Raw genomic sequence first — 23,657 nt, forward strand, 5'->3', positions numbered from 1 at the left:
TCGCTTCCACTGCCCTCTAATCCTTCACTCTCACTTTCCTCATCCACAAATCTTTCATCCTCGCTCAAATTAATGGGGTAATCGTCGCTTTCTCGGTCCGAATCGCTCTCGCTGCTGGTGGTTGGATTGTAAACAATGTGCAGATGTGAGGAGCTCCACAACCTGTGACGTCACGCTACTTCCGGTACAGGCAAGGCTTTTTTATCAGCGACCAAAAGTTGCAAACTTTATCGTCGATGTTCTCTACTAAATCCTTTCAGCAAAAATATGGCAATGTCGCGAAATGATCAAGTACGACACATAGAATGGACCTGCTATCCCCGTTTAAATTAGAAAATCTCATTTCAGTAGGCCTTTAATAACAACAAGACACATCACAGATTAATTGATGATGCGTATTTATGACGGTTTTGCTAGTATTTGACAGTTTGTTCGTTAACGATCCTCCTTTCGACTCGACGTAAGCGTCGAATCACACAAGAGGCGAGTTCTGTGTTTTGTTGCTTCTAAGGGCAAACGACGTACTTGTCTCTTTCACTGAGTATCATTTGGACAAGCACTATACATGGCTGCCCTTCCCTCTGGCCCACTCTAACCCTTCTCTCTGCAAAAAAAACAAAACAGTACACTGAGGGTGTCTCCCCAGACCAAAAAAAAAAAAATCACTCATTAAAAACTCTGTGATCAAATAAGAGGACGCCTTCAACACGTGGTCGTCTGAGCTGGGAGGTCAGCGTCAAAGTCGCGCCATCGTTAGCCCGCAATACTGCCTTGGGTCCTCTATGCACGACGGAACACCGCCAGCCCCCGCAGACGAGCTCTGCGAGGATTAATTAACCAATTAGGAGCGGAGAGCCCCTAAAAAGCGTTTAAGGGCCCCCTCGTCATCGTACACACACTCAGGGGCTTCAATTATTGAAAGAGGTCGGGCAGTGTTCATCTCGACCCTCTTATTAGGTGAGGGACATTTTAATTGAATTAGGATTATTATCATGATGTCCACTCATATCGCCTCCTTCCCCAGAGCGCCTTCCTTATTAAATTTAGGATACCAATCTATTTTTTTGGGGGGGGTGATCATTGTTTAGCTCAAAGCAAAAGTAAAAGTCTTTGTGTCTGCAAAAGTACCTAAAGGCAAAGTCTGTACTGCATGTCTGAATTTTAGCGGAGGCGAGCTGTGCAGTCAACTGGACGCCGGGGTTATTCAACTCATTTGTTTTGGGGGGCCACAGTTCAAGAAAGCTAAGGACTGGGGCTCTCCAGACTTCTAACGTTGCTATTATTTTGTTCATTCCGGAGAAGACGTTTGATGTTGGTCTATTTATTTTGTCAGAGTTGCAGGAGCGCTATGCTGTTTTTAAGGACCCTTCTGCAAAATGTGAGTCTCTCACAAGTTTTGGGAACCGAAACTCGCGGGCGGTTGAATAGCCCAAATAACGAAAAAGAGAGGACCTCAAATGAAACCTTGATGTAAAAAGTTAAAGCTAAAGTACTCATGGAATTATTCTCTGCATTTTGACACATCACCCTTGATCACCCCCTGGGAGGTGAGGGGAGCAGTGAGCAGCAGCGGTGGCCGCGTCCGGAATCATTTTTGGTGATTTTAACCCCCAATTCCAACCCTTGATGCTGAGTGTCAAGCAGGGAGGTAATGGGTCTCATTTTTATAGTCTTTGGTATGACTTGGCCGGGGTTTGAACTCACGACCTATGGATCTCAGGGCGGACACTCTAACCCCCAGGCCACTACACTTCTAGTATAACTAAAGAAGTTGAACAAATGACTATCATGACTGGATCTGAAGTAAACAAACACCTCAGTTACATAAATCATATTAGGGAAAAAACATACCAAAAAGGAGAGGACTTAAAGGGGTGCCTTGAGGAACCCCTCAGGTATGTGATTCACAAGTTTGGACCGCGGTGTTCCATGTTTGCTAGCAAGGTTACAATGCCAATGTGTGGATCTGCCCGTTTGTTTTGGGGGCCACAGTTCAAGAAAGCTAAGGACTGGGGCTCCAGACTTCTACCTTCACTATTATTTTGTGCATTCCGGAGAACCAGCGTCCGCTATAGTAGACATTTGATTTTGGTCTATTTATCTTGTCAGAGTTATAGGAGCGCTATACTGTTTCTAAGGGGCCTTCTGCAAAATGTGAGTCTCTCACAGGTTTTAGGAACTGAATTTCGCTGGCGGTTGAATAGCCCAAATAATGAAAAAGAGAGGACCTAAAATGAAACCTTGAGGTACACTTCTAGTATGACTAAAGAAGATGAACAAATGACTATCATGACTGCATCTGAAGTAAACAAATACCTCAGTTACATAAATCATATTAGGGAAAACAAAGACCAAAAAGGAGAGGACTTAAAGGGGTGCCTTGAGGAACCCCTCAGTTATGTGAATCATAAGTTTGGACCCCTGTGTTCCTTGTTTGCTAGCAAGGTTAGAATGCCAATGTGTGGATCTGCCAGTTTGTTTTGGGGCCACAGTTCAAGAAAGCTAAGGACTGGGGCTCGAGACTTCTACCTTCACTATTATTTTGTGTATCCCGGAGAACCAGCGTCCGCTATAGTAGACATTTGATTTTGGTGTATTTATTTTCTCAGAGTTACAGGAGCACTATGCTGTTTTTAAGGACCTTCTGCAAAATGTGAGTCTCTCACAGGTTTTAGGAACTGAATTTCGCTGGCGGTTGAATAGCCCAAATAATGAAAAAGAGAGGACCTAAAATGAAACCTTAAAGAACACTTCCAGTATAACTAAAGAAGTTGAACAAATGACTATCATGACTGCATCTAAAGTAAACAAACACCTCAGTTACATAAATCATATTAGGGAAAACAAATACCAAAAAGGAGAGGACTTAAAGCGGTGCCTTGAGGAACCCCTCAGTTATATGAACCACAAGTTTGGACCCCAGTGTTCCTTGTTTGCTAGCAAGGTTAGAATGCCAACGTGTGGATCTGCCAGTTTGTTTTGGGGCCACAGTTCAAGAAAGCTAAGGACTGGGGATCCAGACTTCTACCTTCACTTTAATTTTGTGTATTTCGGAGAACCAGCGTCCGCTATAGTAGACATTTGATTTTGGTGTATTTATTTTGTCAGAGTTACAGGAGCGCTATGCTGTTTTTAAGGACCTTCTGCAAAATGTGAGTCTCTCACAGGTTTTAGGAACTGAATTTCGCTGGCGGTTGAATAGCCCAAATAATGAAAAAGAGAGGACCTAAAAGGAAACCTTGAGGTACATTTCTAGTATAACTAAAGAAGTTGAACAAATTACTATCATGACTGCATCTGAAGTAAACAAACACCTCAGTTACATAAATCATATTAGGGAAAACAAAGACCAAAAAGGAGAGGACTTAAAGCGGTGCTTTGAGGAACCCCTCAGTTATATGAACCACAAGTTTGGACCCCAGTGTTCCTTGTTTGCTAGCAAGGTTAGAATGCCAATGTGTGGATCTGCCAGTTTGTTTTGGGGGCCACAGTTCAAGAAAGCTAAGGACTGGGGCTCCAGACTTCTACCTTCACTATTATTTTGTGTATCCCGGAGAACCAGCGTCCGCTATAGTAGACATTTGATTTTGGTGTATTTATTTTGTCAGAGTTACAGGAGCACTATGCTGTTTTTAAGGACCTTCTGCAAAATGTGAGTCTCTCACAGGTTTTAGGAACTGAATTTCGCTGGCGGTTGAATAGCCCAAATAATGAAAAAGAGAGGACCTAAAATGAAACCTTAAAGAACACTTCCAGTATAACTAAAGAAGTTGAACAAATGACTATCATGACTGCATCTAAAGTAAACAAACACCTCAGTTACATAAATCATATTAGGGAAAACAAATACCAAAAAGGAGAGGACTTAAAGGGGTGCCTTGAGGAACCCCTCAGTTATATGAACCACAAGTTTGGACCCCAGTGTTCCTTGTTTGCTAGCAAGGTTAGAATGCCAATGTGTGGATCTGCCAGTTTGTTTTGGGGGCCACAGTTCAAGAAAGCTAAGCTTTATTTTCATTACTTCTTCCACGTACAGCTTACTTATTAAATCATACAAAGGTCCAGCAAATTTTCTGACCTTGAACCTCAATCATTCTCCAAATATTCAGTTATCTTGGTCACGTTGCATAAAAGTCATCAAATGGAGAATTATTTGAACACATTCCTCTTTGAGATTTTAGACTGAATATATTTTAGTCTATATTCTCTAAACTTCCAAACCCAGTCATTAATTTTGCTTTTTAATGGAGCATGACGACATGGAAACTTTCTCCAAGAAATGTACAATGTATGATTTGTAGGAGAAATTAGCCTTTGCACAAAACGTATTTTCCTTTGTTGACCAAGACATTTTGGTTCTCTTCCAATATTTCATGCACCAAGTCTACATGTATACCCTAAAAAAGAAACTAGGAACCATTTTAATTAGCAGATTTCTTCAAATATGTGTGAGTTCTGTTTTTTGGGTCAAACTGCACATAGCTATTTATGGTCATTTTTGACTTGCCATACCTCTAATTTTAGTGCATTTAACTTACGACAATTCAAATTGTCATTATCCCACATGACAGTTTTATTGGGGGGGAAAACTTCCTGTTTTAAACACTTTATTAAAACTTATCAAACTTCCTGTTTGCCCCCATTTCACCACCACTGTTATGGTCTGAGCGCTGGCTCCCGCTACCCCCCACTGCTCCATGTGCTTGGTTGCTTCCCCCCCCTGCTGCACTACAATTTCTGTTTTCTCTGATAAAGGGATTTTTTTTAACTGCACTTTGCCCTGCTGTCTCTACATCCTGGGATCCAGACCGACAACACCCGACACGTAACGTAACACAAATTGGTCTGAGAAAAATATGTGTTAGTAGAGTCAAGCCAACCACGGTGGATTTTGTTCGACCTCAGCGTGTCACTTTTCCCGCTGCCCTCCTAACCAAAGCGACAGAAGCCCTGTGATGCTGATGCATTGTGGGCCGCAGCACAGTATGCTGAGTGTCAAGCGCTGCCCGGCCCGATTAGGGCGGCATGCGAGTGGCGTCAACACAGCGGGTGGGGGTTGTATAGACAAGACAAGACAGCCAACCCCCTGCTTGTCATTGTTTCTTCATTTGTCTGCTCACACTTGGAGGCAACCATCACAACACAACATGTGACCCCAATAAGACGGCGCGCAGATACTTAGTTAAACGACGCCTTGACCTGTCGCTTGATACACTTGACCTCTTGACACACAGTGGTCTGTGGAGAGTGTTGACCCCCAGCCCGGGGGCCTGCTCGATGAGAGTAGCATACTAATATGAGCCTGAGTGCACCCCCTTCACACTTCACCAGAGGTGGACATGCATTTTACTGAGATGGCAAATTATGACGCGTTAAATCTATTGCAGTATCAAGCAAATAATCTCAAGATCCCCCATTACATCAATTCCTAGATGTGACGGAAATTATTTAAGGCGCACTTCGCAAAATAGACGTGACATTATTAATATCAGTACTACCGATACCATTAACAAAAATGCCTCAAAACAGCCCACTCAGTGAAATTTGGCTAAAACAAGCTCTCCTCCTAACTATAGTGCACATATTGCCCGTCCCCTTAAAAGGGGTGAAGGGGTCGCACTAATATCCAATGAAAACCATAACCTTACCCCAAACCTAAGTAATAAATATAAATCGGAATTGACCGCTAGCCTGTGCATCGGTTGGGGACATCTCTGCGCTGCTGACCCGTCTCCGCTCGGGACGGTTTCCTGCTGGCTCCACTATGGACTGGACTCTCGCTGATGTGTTGGATCCACTGTGGACTGGACTTTCACAATATTATGTCTGACCCACTCAACATCCATTGCTTTCGGTCTCCCCTAGAGGGGGGGGGGGGGGGGTTACCCACATATGCGGTCCTCTCCAAGGTTTCTCATAGTCATTCACATCGACGCCCCACTGGGGTGAGTTTTTCCTTGCCCGTATATGGGCTCTGTACAGAGGATGTCGTTGTGGCTTGTGCAGCCCTTTGAGACACTTGTGATTTAGGGCTATATAAATAAACATTGATTGATTGATTGATTGATTGAAATCATTTGAGGTGCCTACTATGAAATCTGACACACTGCTACCTTTTAATGACAATAAAACAATACCTTGGTGCCTTGCCAGATTTTGTATTTTGTCGGAATACAGAATTTTTATTCCTGCTGTCGGTGCACTTGCATTCAGAGGAGGAGCTACACCAGTTTCGTGCGTTAACAAGACAAAATGTGCATTGTTACTATCATTGTTCGCGCATTAATAAGACAAAATGTGGATTGTTACGATCATGGTTTGATTGTCAAAGATGTTTGGTTATGCAATCTGTGATATTTTTACGTGAATAAATGCTTCTATCATGTACAAATTAATGGTATTCATATTGCTACATTACAATGTCTTAACCTTCTCTATGTATTAATAAAATTAAAAATTCAGTCTGCTAAACATTCTGTAGTAAAGGAATATAAACTAAAACATGTTATTAAACATTTCGGCCTGCCAGAAAAATGTTTGACAGCGCTAAGAAAAATAACTTTTCACAAATTAACAAAAAATGCTGGTGAGGGTAAAGTCAATGGTGTGAAAATGCGGTCGTTATTTCTTGTACAATAGTAAGACGGCGTTGGCAGGTTGTTTTAGAAATGATCACAGCCGGGACGTGTCGCAGCACGTCTCTATGAAACTTACATTAGCTTTAAATGTGTGGGAACCTGACTCTGGGTGTACTCGAGTGCAGTGGGTGTGTTTTTGTACTTTGACACCAACGTAAGGTCAGACGCAAACAGTATAAAAAAAGAAAAAAAAGCCAAATTACGCGCACACCTTCTGCAGGATGATGCCCCTCCCTGTCTTTGAAGTGCGGACCATGGCAGTAAATTCTTGGGCTCTTTTTATGCTCATTCCCATTTCGATTAGTGGGGTTAACAAGCCTCTGCAGCTCGGGCTAATGAGACTGCACCCCGGGGAGGGGTCATCAGGGCAGGTTAAGGATGGTTCTCTTAATCCCTGTCCTCCTCGGGGAGTAATCAGTTACTTTCCAGCCACAAAATTCCAACAGTACCTTCCGTCGGACGAGATTGTTACCTTTGACTGAAACACATAAACACTCGCCGTCGACATACCTTTGGTCTAACATGAGAGGGCGGGGGCTTTGTGCGACCAATCCCGCTGGGGACAGATGGGCAGAAAGAGAGGGGGGGGGCCTCATTAAGGCAGGATGTACCAGGATGTAGTAAAAACAGAAAAAACTTTCCTTTAGTCTTGTCCCCCCTCCCCTTGTTTTGTCCTCCACTCTGATCCTTCACTGTGCTCACAGTGGTCCAGGAGATCACTAACAGATGGGGGCCGGTTAATTTTTCATTATTTTTTTGGGGTAGTATGATACTGGTACCCCCCACTGAAGCTTTTCCACCATCAAAAACTGCCACTTGAGATACTATTTGCAGTAGCTGATCAGTCAATCAATCAAAGTTTATTTACAAACCCTGTTTCCGTATGAGTTGGGAAATTGTGTTAGATGTAAATATAAACGGAATACAATGATTTGCAAATCCTTTTTAAACCATATTCAATTGAATGCACTACAAAGACAAGATATATGATGTTCAAACTCATAAAACCTAATTTTTTTTTTGCAAATAATAATTAACTTAGAATTTTATGGCTGCAACACGTGCCAAAGTAGTTGGGAAAGGGCATGTTCACCACTGTGTTACATGGCCTTTCCTTTTAACAACACTCTCAGGTGGAATTATTTCCCATTCTTGCTTGATGTACAGCTTAAGTTGTTCAACAGTCCGGGGGTCTCCGTTGTGGTATTTTAGGCTTCATAATGCGCCACACATTTTCAATGGGAGACAGGTCTGGACTACAGTCAGGCCAGTCTAGTACCTGCACTCTTTTACTATGAAGCCACGTTGTTGTAACACGTGGCTTGGCATTGTCTTGCTGAAATAAGCAGGGGCGTCCATGGTAACGTTGCTTGCATTAATGGCGCCTTCACAGATGTGTAAGTTACCCATGTCTTGGGCCCTAATGCACCCCCATACCATCACACATGCTGGCTTTTCAACTTTGCGCCTATAACAATCCGGATGGTTCTTTTCCTCTTTGGTCCTGAGGACATGACGTCCACAGTTTCCAAAAACAATTTGAAATGTGGACTCGTCAGACCACAGAACACTTTTCCACTTTGTATCAGTCCATCTTAGATGAGCTCAGGCCCAGCGAAGCCGACGGCGTTTCTGGGTGTTGTTGATAAACGGTTTTCGCCTTGCATAGGAAAGTTTTAACTTGCGCTTACAGATGTATCTATCTAACTGTAGTTACTGACAGTGGGTTTCTGAAGTGTTCCTGAACCCATGTGGTGATATCCTTTACACACGGATGTCGCTTGTTGATGCAGTACAGCCTGAGGGATGGAAGGTCACGGGCTTAGCTGCTTACGTGCAGTGATTTCTCCAGATTCTCTGAACCCTTTGATGATATTACGGAGCGTAGATGGTGAAATCCCTAAATTCCTTGCAATAGCTGCTTGAGAAAGTTTTTTCTTAAACTGTTCAACAATTTGCTCACACATTTGTTGACAAAGTGGTGACCCTCGCCCCATCCTTGTTTGTGAATCTACTTTTATACCCAATCATGGCACCCACCTGTTCCCAATTTGCCTGTTCACCTGTGGGATGTTCCAAATAAGTGTTTGATGAGCATTCCTCAACTTTATCAGTATTTATTGCCACCTTTCCCAACTTCTTTGTCACGTGTTGCTGCCATCAAATTCTAAAGTTAATGATTATTTGCAAAAAAAATTTTTTTATCAGTTTGAACATCAAATATGTTGTCTTTGTAGCATATTCAACTGAATATGGGTTGAAAATTATTTGCAAATCATTGTATTCCGTTTATATTTACATCTAACACAATTTCCCAACTCGTATGGAAACGGGGTTTGTATATAGCCCTAAATCACGAGTGTCTCAAAGGGCTGCACAAGCCACAACGACATCCTCGGCTCAGATCCCACACCAGGGTGGGTGGAGACAGGTCAGCAGCACAGAGACGTCCCCAGCTGACGCACAGATGAGTGGTCCACTTTGAACAGCTCTCATCTGTGGTCACCTAATCTGTGCAGAGCAGAAAAAAGACGGCAGATCAACTGGTCTAAAAGCGGGGTTTATTTAAAGGCTAGAGCAGTGGTCCTTGTTGGAGGTACCGAACCCCACCAGTTTCATAAGCGCATTCACCGAAGCCTTCTTTAGTGAAATACAGTATATATATATATATATACATATATATATATATATATATATGTATATATATATATATATATGTGTATGTATGTATGTATGTATGTATGTATGTATGTATGTATGTATGTATGTATGTATGTATATATATGTATGTATATATATATATGTATATATATATATATATGTATATATATATATATATGTATATATATATATTTTATTTTATTTTATTTTTCAAATTCAAGAAAAAGTTGTATGTTTTTTTTACTGGTGCACAAAAGGAATCGTGCATAAACATCACCTTGTTCAAAGAACAAAACCAACACAGTGCATGAACTCACAACAAGTTACACATCTTACACACATTACCATGAATTGATTAACGTGGACCCCGACTTAAACAAGTTGAAAAACTTATTCGGGTGTTACCATTTAGTGGTCAATTGTACGGAATATGTACTGTACTGTGTAGACCAGGGGTCACCAACGCGGTGCCCGCGGGCACCAGGTAGCCCGTAAGGACCAGATGAGTAGCCCGCTGGCTTGTTCTAAAAATAGCTCAAATAGCAGCACTTACCAGTGAGCTGCCTCTATTTTTTAAATTTTATTTATTTACTAGCAAGCTGGTCTCGCTTTGCCTGACATTTTTAATTCTAAGAGAGACAAAACTCAAATAGAATTTGAAAATCCAAGAAAATATTTTAAAGACTTGGTCTTCACTTGTTTAAATAAATTCATTAATTTTTTTACTTTGCTTCTTATAACTTTCAGAAAGACAATTTTAGAGAAAAAATACAACCTTAAAAATTATTTTAGGATTTTTAAACACATATACCTTTTTACCTTTTAAATTCTTTCCTCTTCTTTCCTGACAATTTAAATCAATGTTCAAGTAAATTAATTTTTTTTATTGTAAAGAATAATAGATACATTTTAATTTCATTCTTCATTTTAGCTTCTGTTTTTTCAACAAAGAATATTTGTGAAATATTTCTTCAAACCTATTATGATTAAAATTAAAATAAATTATTCTGGCAAATCTAGAAAATCTGTAGAATCAAATTTGAATCTTATTTCAAAGTCTTTTGAATTTTTTTTTAAATTTTTGTTCTGGAAAATCTAGAAGAAATAATGATTTGTCTTTGTTAGAAATATAGCTTGGTCCAATTTGTTATATATTCTAACAGAGTGTAGATTGGATTTTAACCTATTTAAAACATGTCATCAAAATTCTAAAATTAATCTTAATCAGGAAAAATTACTTATGATGTTCGTTCCATAAATTATTTTTTTAATTTTTTCAAAAAGATTCAAATTAGCTAGTATTTCTCTTCTTTTTTTCAGTTGAATTTTGAATTTTAAAGAGCCGAAATTGAAGATAAACTATGTTTCAAAATTTAATTGTCATTTTTTTCCTGTTTTCTCCTCTTTTAAACCGTTCAATTAAGTGTGAATATCATTAATTATTAATAGTAACATAGAGTTAAAGGTAAATTGAGCAAATTGGCTATTTCTGGCAATTTATTTAAGTGTGTATCCAACTGGTAGCCCTTCGCATTAATCAGTACCCAAGAAATAGCTCTTGGTTTCAAAAAGGTTGGTGACCCCTGGTGTAGACTGTACCGTGTATTCTCTTCCTTTGCAATCTGCTAGTAAAAGTTTCAATCAATTAATCAAAAAACCTGCAAATCAGATGGAAAATTAGAGGGAACATTGTTTGGGGGTATCCATAATACGCTGATAGGGAGAAGTTTTTATTTACATAAGTCGGATGTCTCTTTACCTCCGTGGCAGAGGCTCCGCCGAACCCCTAAGGCCGACTCACCGAACACCTAGGGTTCGATCGAACCCAGGTTAAGAACCACTGGGCTAGAGTATACAAATGAGTTTTAAGATGGGACTTAAATGCTTCTACTGAGGTAGAGGGATGGCATTCCAGAGTACTGGAGCCCGAATAGAAAACGCTCTATAGCCCGAAGACTTTTTTTGGGCTCTGGGAATCACTAATAAGCCGGAGTTCTATAAACGCAGATAAACTCCTACAGCTGCTCCTGGGGAAGACTAACTATTATATGGGTGCCGCCCCTGCAGAATAAGGTGCCACCCCTGAAAAAAAATAGTCTGAACACGCCACTGACGCATAATTGCACGCCTTATTCTATGTGCTACCAAGTTTGCACGTGTTTTAGTGCATCTTTCGTAAATCAGGTCCTTTGCGTTATTCTTCTTTACCCGAAGTCGTAACCTTAAAGGCCTACTGAAAGCCACTACTAGCGACCACGCAGTCTGATAGTTTATATATCAATGATGAAATCTTAACATTGCAACACATGCCAATACGGCCGGGTTAACTTATAAAGTGACATTTTAAATTTCCCGGGAAACTTCCGGTTGAAAACGTCTATGTATGATGACGTATGCGCGTGACGTCAATGTTGAAGCGGAAGTATTCGGACACATTGTATCCCAATACAAACAGCTCTGTTTTCATCGCAAAATTCCACAGTATTCTGGACATCTGTGTTGGTGAATCTTTTGCAATTTGTTTAATGAACAATGGAGACTGCAAAGAAGAAAGCTGTAGGTGGGATCGGTGTATTAGCGGCTGGCTGCAGCAACACAACCAGGAGGACTTTGACTTAGATAGCAGACGCGCTATCCGACGCTAGCCGTCGACCGCATCGATGATCGGGTGAAGTCCTTCGTCGCGCCGTCGATCGCTGGAACGCAGGTGAGCACGGGTGTTGATGAGCAGATGAGGGCTTGCGTAGGTGGAGCGCTAATGTTTTTATCATAGCTCTGACGAGGTCCCGTAGCTAAGTTAGCTTCAATGGCGACGTTAGCAACAGCATTGCTAGGCTTCGACAGGCGGCACAGCATTAACCGTGTAGTTACATGTCCAGAGTTTAGTTCGGTGTCTCCTGATAGTAGTATTGTTGATCTGCAGTCTATCCTTCCAGTCAGGGGCTTATTTCTTGTGTTTCTATCTGCATTTAAGCACGATGCTATCACGATAGCTCCGTAGCTAAAGTGCTTCCCCGATGTATTGTCGTGGAGATAAAAGTCACTGTGAATGTCCATTTCGCGTTCTCGACTCTCATTTTCAAGAGGATATAGTATCCGAGGTGGTCTAAAATACAAATCCGTGATCCACAATAGAAAAAAGAGAAAGGGTGGAATCCAATGAGCCAGCTTGTACCTAAGTTACAGTCAGAGCGAAAAAAGATACGTCCTGCACTGCACTCTAGTCCTTCACTCTCATGTTCCTCATCCACAAATCTTTCATCCTCGCTCAAATTAATGGGGTAATCGTCGCTTTCTCGGTCCGAATCGCTCTCGCTGCTGGTGTAAACAATGGGGAAATGTGAGGAGCCTTTCAACCTGTGACGTCACGCTACTTCCGGTACAGGCAAGGCTTTTTTTATCAGCGACCAAAAGTTGCGAACTTTATCGTCGATGTTCTCTACTAAATCCTTTCAGCAAAAATATGGCAATATCGCGAAATGATCTAGTATGACACATAGAATGGATCTGCTATCCCCGTTTAAATAAAACATTTTCATTTCAGTAGGCCTTTGAATGGTAATTGTCTGCGTCTCTTGATTCAAGACAGAACGGTATGACAGGGCCGGCGGCTCGACGGTGTTTATTTAGGAAATTCCTACGAATCTTTAGCCAGGCGAATTCAAATACCCTCATGATTGACCTCGTTTTCGATTCGCAGATGCGTTTCTATCAATCAACTGGTGTGTGTCTAAGCGCGACCGTCTGTACAAATAACAAGCATCACCTTGCGCCCGAAAGCCGAGGTGCGGGATAATAGCGAGAGCGGGGTTGGTATTAACAGATTTCATAGCAGCTATTGTGGCACGGCGTGGAATCAGGATGAGGCCAAATCCCTCCCCGGGCCGAGCTAACCAAACCGCAGCGTCTCGCTTTGTTTGACTCGTATATAAGAAGAGGTTTGTGCTGACACAGACAACAGTGGCGTGCAAACAAGCGCAGGGTAAGTGACACAAAAGATCCAGAAGGTAAACATGTAGCATTCAATAAATGGATTACATGCTCGCCTCGACAAAGTACCTTTCCGCACCTTGGGGATTTTGCCGTTTGCTAGGTGTTGACTGCCGCTCCCGGCCCAGTGAATAGATTTGGTAGGAGACGAGATCCGAGGAATGGCTGTCGCTCGGTTCTGTAATGCTTTGCTATTGTTAGCCGCCACTAGGTTTGTTTTATGGAGACGCTCTCGCACTCTGTAACAACTTGTTGCTTTCTTTTCCTGCTTCTCAAAGCACACATAGTTTGATTTGGTAACATGACAGGCTTGGAAGGAATGAGGAAACAGAAAGAGCAGCTAAACTTTTTTGGGTTCTGAGCACATTGCGGGGCTGTAAGAATGTAAGAAACAATGGAGGACGACGGCTTCAAAGTCTGCTCTAGTGTTGTAACTAGGGATGTCCGATAATGGCTTTTTTGCCGATATCTGATATTCCGATATTGTCCAACTCTTAATTACCGATACCGATATCAACTGATACCGATATATACAGCCATGGAATTAACACATTATTATGCCTAATTTGGACAACCAGGTATGGTGAAGATAAGGTCCTTTTTAAAAATTTTTTATAAAATAAGATAAATAAATTAAAAACATTTTCTTGAATAAAATAGAAAGTAAAACAATATAAAAACAGTTACATAGAAACTAGTAATTAATGAAAATGAGTAAAATTAACTGTTAAAGGTTAGTACTATTAGTGGACCAGGAGCTTGCACAATCATGTGTGCTTACGGACTGTATCCCTTGCAGACTGCATTGATATACTGTATTTTCCGCACTATAAGGCGCACCGGATTATAAGGCGCACCTTCAATGAATGGCCTATTCTAAAACTTTGTTCATATATAAGGCGCACCGCATTATAAGGCGCATAGAATAGACGCTACAGTAGAGGCTGGGGTTACATTATGCATCCCGTAGTTGCGAGACCTGTTGTGGCTCAATATTGGTCCATATATAAGGCGCACCGGATTATAAGGCGCACTGTCAGCTTTTGAGAAAATCTGAGGTTTTTAGATGCGCCTTATAGTGCGGAAAATACAGTATATTGATATATAATGTAGGAACCAGAAATATTAATAACAGAAACAAACAACCCTTTTGTGTGAATCGGGGAGGGAGGTTTTTTGGGTTGGCGCATTAATTGTGAGTGTATCTTGTGTTTTTTATGTTGATTTAATTAAAAAAACAAAAAAAAACAAAAAACGATACCGATAATAAAAAAAACGATACCAATAATTTCCGATATTACATTTTAAAGCATTTATCGGCCGATAATATCGTCAGGCCGATATTATCGGACATCTCTAGTGCTCGGGGAACAGGTGAGCGTCCCAAACACCAATCAGAGGCAGGTGAAAATAATATTATAAGGCGCATAGAATAGACGCTACAGTAGAGGCTGGGGTTACATTATGCATCCCGTAGTTGCGAGACCTGTTGTGGCTCAATATTGGCCCATATATAAGGCACACCGGATTATAAGGCGCACTGTCAGCTTTTGAGAAAATTTGAGGTTTTTAGATGCGCCTTATAGTGCGGAAAATACGGTATATTGATTTATAATGTAGGAACCAGAATATTAATAACAGAAAGAAACAACCCTTTTGTGTGAATGAGGGAGGTTTTTTGGGTTGGTGCATTAATTGTGAGTGTATCTTGTGTTTTTTATGTTGATTTAATTAAAAAAAACAAAAAAACAACAAAAAATTAAAAACGATACCGATAATTAAAAAAACGATACCAATAATTTCAGATATTACATTTTAAAGCATTTATCGGCCGATAATATCGACAGGCCGATATTATCGAACATCTCTAGTGCTCGGGGAACAGGTAGGGATGTTGATTTAATAAAAAAAAACAAAAAAAACCCGATACCAATAATACAAAAAAACGATACCAATAATTTCCGATATAACATTTTAAAGCATTTATCGGCCGATATCGGCAGGCTGATAATATCGGCCTTTTGGTGTTACATTATGCATCCCGTAGTTGCGAGACCTGTTGTGGCTCAATATTGGTCCATATATAAGGCGCACCGGATTATAAGGCGCACTGTCAGCTTTTGAGAAAATTGGAGGTTTTTAGATGCGCCTTATAGTGCGGAAAATACGGTATATTGATATATAATGTAGGAACCAGAACCAGAGTGTGAATGAGTGTAAATGGGGGAGGGAGGTTTTTTGGGTTGGTGCATTAATTGTGAGTGTATCTTGTGTTTTTTATGTTGATTTAATAAAAAAAAACAAAAAAAACAACAAAAAATAAAAAACGATACCGATAATAAAAAAAACGATACCAATAATTTCAGATATTACATTTTAAAGCATTTATCGGCCGATAATATCGGCCTGCCGATATTATCGGACATCTCTAGTGCTCGGGGAACAGGTGAGCGTCCCAAACACCAATCAGAGGCAGGTGAAAATAATATTATAAGGTGCATAGAATAGACGCTACAGTAGAGGCTGGGGTTACATTATGCATCCCGTAGTTGCGAGACCTGTTGTGGCTCAATATTGGTCCATATATAAGGCGCACCGGATTATAAGGCGCACTGTCAGCTTTTGAGAAAATTGGAGGTTTTTAGATGCGCCTCATAGTGCGGAAAATACAGTATATTGATATATAATGTAGGAACCAGAATATTAATAACAGAAAGAAACAACCCTTTTGTGTGAATGGGGGAGGGAGGTTTTTTGGGTTGGTGCATTAATTGTGAGTGTATCTTGTGTTTTTTATGTTGATTTAATTTTACAAAAAAAACCAATAAAAGATAAAAAACGATACCGATAATAAAAAAAAAGATACCAATAATTGCCGATATTACATTTTAAAGCATTTATCGGCCGATAATTTCGGCAGGCCGATATTATCGGACATCTCTAGTGCTCGGGGAACAGGTGAGCGTCCCAAACACCAATCAGAGGCAGGTGAAAATAATATTATAAGGCGCATAGAATAGACGCTACAGTAGAGGCTGGGGTTACATTATGCATCCCGTAGTTGCGAGACCTGTTGTGGCTCAATATTGGTCCATATATAAGGCGCACCGGATTATAAGGCGCACTGTCAGCTTTTGAGAAAATCTGAGGTTTTTAGATGCGCCTTATAGTGCGGAAAATACGGTATATTGATTTATAATGTAGGAACCAGAAATATTAATAACAGAAAGAAACAACCCTTTTGTGTGAATGAGTGTAAATGGGGGAGGGAGGTTTTTTGGGTTGGTGCACTAATTGTGAGTGTATCTTGTGTTTTTTATGTTGATTTAATTAAAAAACAAAAAAAACAACAAAAAATAAAAAACAATTCCGATAATAAAAAAACCGATACCAGTAATTTCCGATATTACATTTTAAAGCATTTATCGGCCGATAATATCGGCAGGCCGATATTACCGGACATCTCTAGTGCTCGGGGAACAGGTAGGGATGTTGACTTAATAAAAAAAACAAAAAACGATACCAATAATTAAAAAAAAAACGATACCAATAATTTCCGATATTACATTTTAAAGCATTTATCGTCCGATAATATCGGCAGGCCGATATTATCGGACATCTCTAGTGCTCGGGGAACAGGTGAGCGTCCCAAACACCAATCAGAGGCAGGTGAAAATAATATTATAAGGCGCATAGAATAGACGCTACAGTAGAGGCTGGGGTTACATTATGCATCCCGTAGTTGCAAGACCTGTTGTGGCTCAATATTGACCCATATATAAGGCGCACCGGATTATAAGGCGCACTGTCAGCTTTTTAAAAAATTGGAGGTTTTTAGATGCGCCTCATAGTGCGGAAAATACGGTATATTGATATATAATGTAGGAACCAGAAATATTAATAACAGAAAGAAACAACCTTTTTGTGTGAATGAGTGTAAATGGGGGAGGGAGGTTTTTTGGGTTGGTGCATTAATTGTGAGTGTATCTTGTGTTTTTTATGTTGATTTAATTTAAAAAAAAACAAACAATAAAAAATAAAAAACGATACCGATAATAATAAAAAAAGATACCAATAATTGCCGATATTACATTTTAAAGCATTTATCGGCCGATAATTTCGGCAGGCCGATATTATCGGACATCTCTAGTGCTCGGGGAACAGGTAGGGGTGTTGATTTAATAAAATAAAACAACAAAAAAAAAAAGCGATACCAATAATTAAAAAAAACGATACCAATAATTTCAGATATTACATTATAAAGCATTTATCGGCCGATAATATCGGCGTGCTGATATTATCGGACATCTCTAGTGCTCGGGGAACAGGTGAGCGTCCCAAACACCAATCAGAGGCAGGTGTAAATAATAAGCAACCATGGTAACTAAAACAAACTCAAGGGTGCACAAAACAGGAACTGAGGGAGTCCAAAACTAACCAAAAATACCAAAACATGATCCGGGCCACGGATCATGACACGGACAATCTAACCACTGAGTAGGTTAAAGACTTTCACTGTAGTGTCCGAGTCTCACTCATCATCTTCTCCTTCTCCCCCTGACTCAGTTTGAACTTCACGAAGGTGTCGGTCCTCAAGAACGTGTAGATGGAAACCCGTGAAGCGAGCAGCAGCCGGTGGCTCCCGCCTGTCAGGTAGGCCTCATTTGAATAATTAGACGAGACAGGGAAGTCATAACCATCGGCACAAGCGGCCGCGCTGACGCGTCAGCTGGGTAAAAACACCGGGCGCCAGCAAATATTTTCACACAAAAGGAAATCCGCAAGGAAAAAGACTATTTAGACCAGTGATGTCCAAAGTGCGGCCCGGGGGCCATTTGCGGCCCGCAGGTAATTTTTTAACGGCCCCACGGCACATTCTAAAATTACGATTAAAAAAAACAAAAAACATAAAAAGTAGTATAAAAGAGTAACAGGTGACAATAAAATGTTGCTATGTTGACTAATCACACTAAGCTGTCATGCAGGCTGTTTCTTTCTTAAAACATAATAATGAATCAAAAACAATGTTATTATGAATTATTGACCTATTCAAGGCTCCAATTAGGTCACATTAAATATTCCACTTTGAGATATTTTTTGGGGGAAAATGTTGCATATTTTGTGTTTGCCATATAAAAAAATGTTTTTTGTTTTTTTTAAAGAAGGGCCTAAAATGAACAAGCAAGGAAATTAATAAACAACAATACAAGTTATAATTGACGGATAGATCTGAAGTTGATCTCGAGACTATTGTGTTAACGTTTTTTTTTTTTAAATTACGATTTATTTTTTAACACTTTACTGAGCAGGACCCTTTTGGATCCCCAATAATTTTAGTGGGACTTTGTTTTTTTTTGTTTTTAAGTGTCATTGCTCAAAAAATAATAATACATTAAAATCAATGTTGTTATGAGTTATGTTATGAGCTCCAATTATTATATAATCTGAAATGTTCCACTTTAAAATTTTATTGGGGGAAAATATTTCATATTTTGTGTTTTTTTCATAAAAAACTGTGTTTTCTTTGACAAAAAGGGCATACAACTTAATTCTAAAAAAAACAAAACGTTACATTGACAGATGTACTTAATGTTGATCTAGATATTTAAACTTTGAATAATAATAATAATAATACTACTAAATAATGACATTTTTTTTTTATATTTTTTTTTAACCTAAACCCTTTGGAGTCCAGCCTGAGTGGAGGCCTAAATGTATATTTTTTATACATATATTGTATTGGTTTTTAAAATAAAAAATATCAAAATGGCCCCCGCTTGCTTTGATTTTTCAGTGTGCGGCCCTCAGTGGAAAAAGTTTGGACACCCCTGATCTAGATATTTAAACTTTGAATAATAATAATAATAATAATACTAAATAATGACATTTTTTATTTTTATTTTTTTAACCTAAACCCTTTGGAGTCAAGCCTGAGTGGAGGCCTAAATGTATATTTTTTATACATATATTGTATTGGTTTTTAAAATAAAACTTGATTTTTCAGTGTGCGGCCCTCAGTAGAAAAAGTTTGGACACCCCCAATTTAGACGTATTTATTTAAGAATTCCTCGCTACGCGCGGACAAAGGAACTCCTAACAAATACATTGACCCAATAAATGTCCCCCCTGAATGTCCCTCTGCGTCTTTCTCTCTTGGATTTTTATTTATTTATTTATTTATTTATATGATCATTTTTGCCTGAAAGAAGTATAAAAGAAAAAAAAAAAAGGAAAAATCTGTCATTGCACTTGTCACGTCGCCGCATGTCAAGAGCACGGAATGTATTCAAGCCTGTGGCAAAGTGTGACCTTTTAGGCCCAGCCCGGGCGCAGTTTTCCCCTAATTAAGCCGTCCCCTTCATGCATACGGAAATTCACACACACACACACACACTCACACACACACACACAAGCGCGATGATGCCTTGTTCATTAGACAGACATAGGGATCAACAGATTAATTTAATCTGCATAAATGCAAATGTCCTGCTTGGGCTTCCACACTTAATTCATAGGCTAATAATATGAAGAAAAAAAAAAAGATACATTTCTAATTAAAAGCATATATACGTTATGACCTAAAACATAATAGCGCAACACGAAGGTGATGTATACGTCCTCATGTGGTCCGTGCAATTAATGAGTACGAGACGTGACCTCGTTAGGGCATCAAACATATAATAACCTCGTTATGTGGCGCAAATTAACCCAATTCTTTGAGGATTCCTACAAGGCCCGGGTGGTGACGAGTCTGCGACGGAGTGCAGGCGTGACAAAAACGACAACAACAACAACAAAACTAAACAGGACACGTCTTCCTGCCTGCAGACCCGAGCTCGCGCAAAATCAAGCGTGAAAAAAGAAAAAGACCTCGGCTTTATTAGACATGCAAGAACACATGTTTACTCTCATGGGCCGACGTACACATGCAAGGTTTTCATCCGCAAAGACACGGGACGGGAGGGGGGGGGGGGGGTCCAAGTGATTATGGACGGGTCGTTTTTCTTCTTTGCTGTGGATAACATGATCAACATAAGGCCTCAATTATATTTAAACATTTGAAAACGACACAGAATAAATAAATAAAATGTACAATACTATTTAACTATCACCATTTTCTGTGTACTATAATACAGTACCACACCTTAAAGGCCTACTGAAACACACTACTAGCGACCACGCAGTCTGATAGTTTATATATCAATGATGAAATCTTAACATTGCAACACATGCCAATACGGCCGGGTTAACTTATAAAGTGACATTTTAAATTTCCCGCGAAATATCCTGCTGAAAACGTCTCGGTATGATGACGTTTGCGCGTGACGTCACGGGTTGTGCGGAAGTATTGGGACAGCATTGTGGCCAGCTATTAAGTCGTCTGTTTTCATCGCAAAATTCCACAGTATTCTGGACATCTGTGTTGGTGAATCTTTTGCAATTTGTTTAATGAACAATGAAGACAGCAAAGAAGAAAGCTGTAGGTGGGAAGCGGTGTATTAGCGGCCGGCTGCAGCAACACAACCAGGAGGACTTTGAGTTGGATAGCAGACGCGCTACCGTGAGTACAGCTTTGGCTTCCAAACATTTGATCGCCTGCCCGTCCGTGCGTGCCGCTATGTGCATGTCACGTACGTAACTTTGGGGAAATATATGTGCTGTATGAACTTTGCAGAGTTGAACGGTACTTTGGGCTGTGGGATTGAGTGTGTTGTGCGGGTGTTTGATTTGTATTGGTGGGTTATATGGACGGGAGGGGGGAGGTGTTTGTTATGCGGGATTAATTTGTGGCATATTAAATACAAGCCTGGTTGTGTTGTGGCTAATAGAGTATATATATGTCTTGTGTTTATTTACTGTTGTAGTCATTCCCAGCTGAATATCAGGTCCCACCCGCCTCTCACAGCATCTTCCCTATCTGAATCGCTTCCACTGCCCTCTAATCCTTCACTCTCACTTTCCTCATCCACAAATCTTTCATCCTCGCTCAAATTAATGGGGTAATCGTCGCTTTCTCGGTCCGAACCGCTCTCGCTGCTGGTGGGAATGATTGTAAACAATGTGCAGATGTGAGGAGCTCCACAACCTGTGACGTCACGCTACTTCCGCTACAGGCAAGGCTTTTTTATCAGCGACCAAAAGTTGCAAACTTTATCGTCGATGTTCTCTATTAAATCCTTTCAGCAAAAATATGGCAATATCGCGAAATGATCAGGTATGACACATAGAATGGATCTGCTATTCCCGTTTAAATAAGAACATTTCATTTCAGTAGGCCTTTAATATTTGTTTAAACATTTTTTAATCTTTATTTATACCTCTAGGTTTTTCTGTGACTATTTTTCTCTTTTTTTGTAATCTAATGACTCTCGTAATGTGTGCATTCTTATAATTTTAGATTCCATTTTATTTTTATTTTTTTAAATATACCGTATTTTTCGGATTGTAAATCGCTCCGGAGTATAAGTCGCACCGGCCGAAAATGCATAATAAAGAAGGAAAAAAACATATATAAGTCGCACTTTTGGGGAAATTTATTTGATAAAAGCCAACACCAAGAATAGACATTTGAGAGGCAATTTAAAATGTCTAAAGAATAGTGAACAACAGGCTGAATAAGTGTACGTTATATGAGGCATAAATAACCAACTGAGAAGGTGCCTGGTATGTTAACGTAACATATTATGGTAAGAGTCATTCAAATAACTATAACATATAGAACATGCTATACGTTTACCAAACAATCCGTCACTCCTAATCGCTAAATCCCATGAAATCTTCTTCCTCGGTGTCACTTCTAAACAACTCTGCCAACTCCACATATACGTCTAGTCTCTTACGTGAACGGGATAAATAATATTATTTGATATTTTACGGTAATGTGTTAATAATTTCACACATAAATCGCACCAGAGTATAAATCGCACCCTGCTGCGATTTATAATCCGAAAAATACGGTAAACATATGTAATATGATGATCTTTTTACAACATTTTTATCTACAGAAAACAATGATTTATAATAATTGTTTTAGTTAATTAAAACATTATTTATGCAATTCATAATGTATTCTTTTATTTATGGATAACCTAATCAAAGTCAAGTTATTTAAAAAAAAACCTGTATTGCTCAATTATATTTAAACATTTGAAAACGACACGGAATAAATGCTGTCAGACGTATGCTTCCAGTTAATGTTATAATCTAATGTATAGGTATACCTATGATTTATAATATTATTTATTTATCTGTATTTGATGTCTACTATAACAAATATAATTGTATTTGTTTTACACATTTTGGGAAATGTAATTGTTTTATCTTAATTTTTACTAATATTTTTTTTTGTGTGACTACTTTTCTATTTTTTTGTAATTTAATAACCGTATTATTGTATGCATTGCTATTATTTTAGATTTAAATGATTCATTTTTTAGAAATATAAACATATATATTATGATTATTTTTTTGACAACATTTTTATCTACAGAAAACAATAATTCATAATAATTGTTTTAGTTCATTAAGAATGAATTTATGCAATTAATAATGTATTCATTTATTTATGGATATTATATATGGAATTTACATTTAAACATTTGAAAACAACACGGTATAAATGCTGTCTAGCGGATGCTTCCAGTTAATGTTATAATACCTATGATTTATAATATTTAATTATCTGTATTGTATGTCTACTATAATACGGCACTATAACAAATATAATTGTATTTGTTTTACACATTTTGGGACTTTTTTTTTTTTTTTTTACCTTGATTTATACTCAATGGTTTTTTGGGACTATTTTTTGTAATTTAATTCTTGTATCATTGTATGCATTCCTATCATTTTAGATTTAAATGATTCATTTAAAAAAACATAAACATATGTAATACGATGACCTTTTCACAACATGTTTGTCAACAAAAAAACAATCTTTTTTAATGATTGTATTAATTAAGAATGAATTTATGTCATCAAGAAAAAAAAAACGGGTAGTGATAAATTATATAAAAATATTTGAAAATGGCACGGAATAAATGCTGTCAGACAGATACTTCCAGTTAATGTTATAATCTAATATACAGTTATACGTATGATTTATAATATTATTTAATTATCTGTATTTTATATCAACTATAATACGGCACTATAACAAATACAATTGTATTTGTTTTACAAATTTTGGAAAATATTTTTATTTCTACTAATACATTTTTTTTGTGACTATTTTTCTATTTTTTGTAATTTAATAACTGTATTATTGTATGCATTCTATTATTTTAGATTTTATTATTTTTTTAATTATAAGCATGTGTAATATGATGACCTTTTTACAACATGTTTGTCTACAAAAATAATATTTTT

The 23,657-nt window shown here is 38.8% G+C and overlaps 1 long non-coding RNA gene across 2 annotated transcripts in view; it reads left to right on the forward strand.

Moving 5' to 3' along the window:
* The window catches only part of LOC133643424 (uncharacterized), a 136,321-nt gene that overhangs the window by 22,295 nt on the left and 90,369 nt on the right, over nt 1-23,657 (forward strand). For both annotated transcript variants that reach the window (XR_009824693.1, XR_009824692.1), the window contains one exon: nt 17,856-17,942. This is a non-coding gene — a long non-coding RNA (uncharacterized LOC133643424). The remainder of the gene's footprint in view (nt 1-17,855; nt 17,943-23,657) is intronic.

The sequence above is a fragment of the Entelurus aequoreus genome, linkage group LG26, assembly GCF_033978785.1.
Source record: "Entelurus aequoreus isolate RoL-2023_Sb linkage group LG26, RoL_Eaeq_v1.1, whole genome shotgun sequence".
NCBI lineage: Eukaryota > Metazoa > Chordata > Actinopteri > Syngnathiformes > Syngnathidae > Entelurus > Entelurus aequoreus.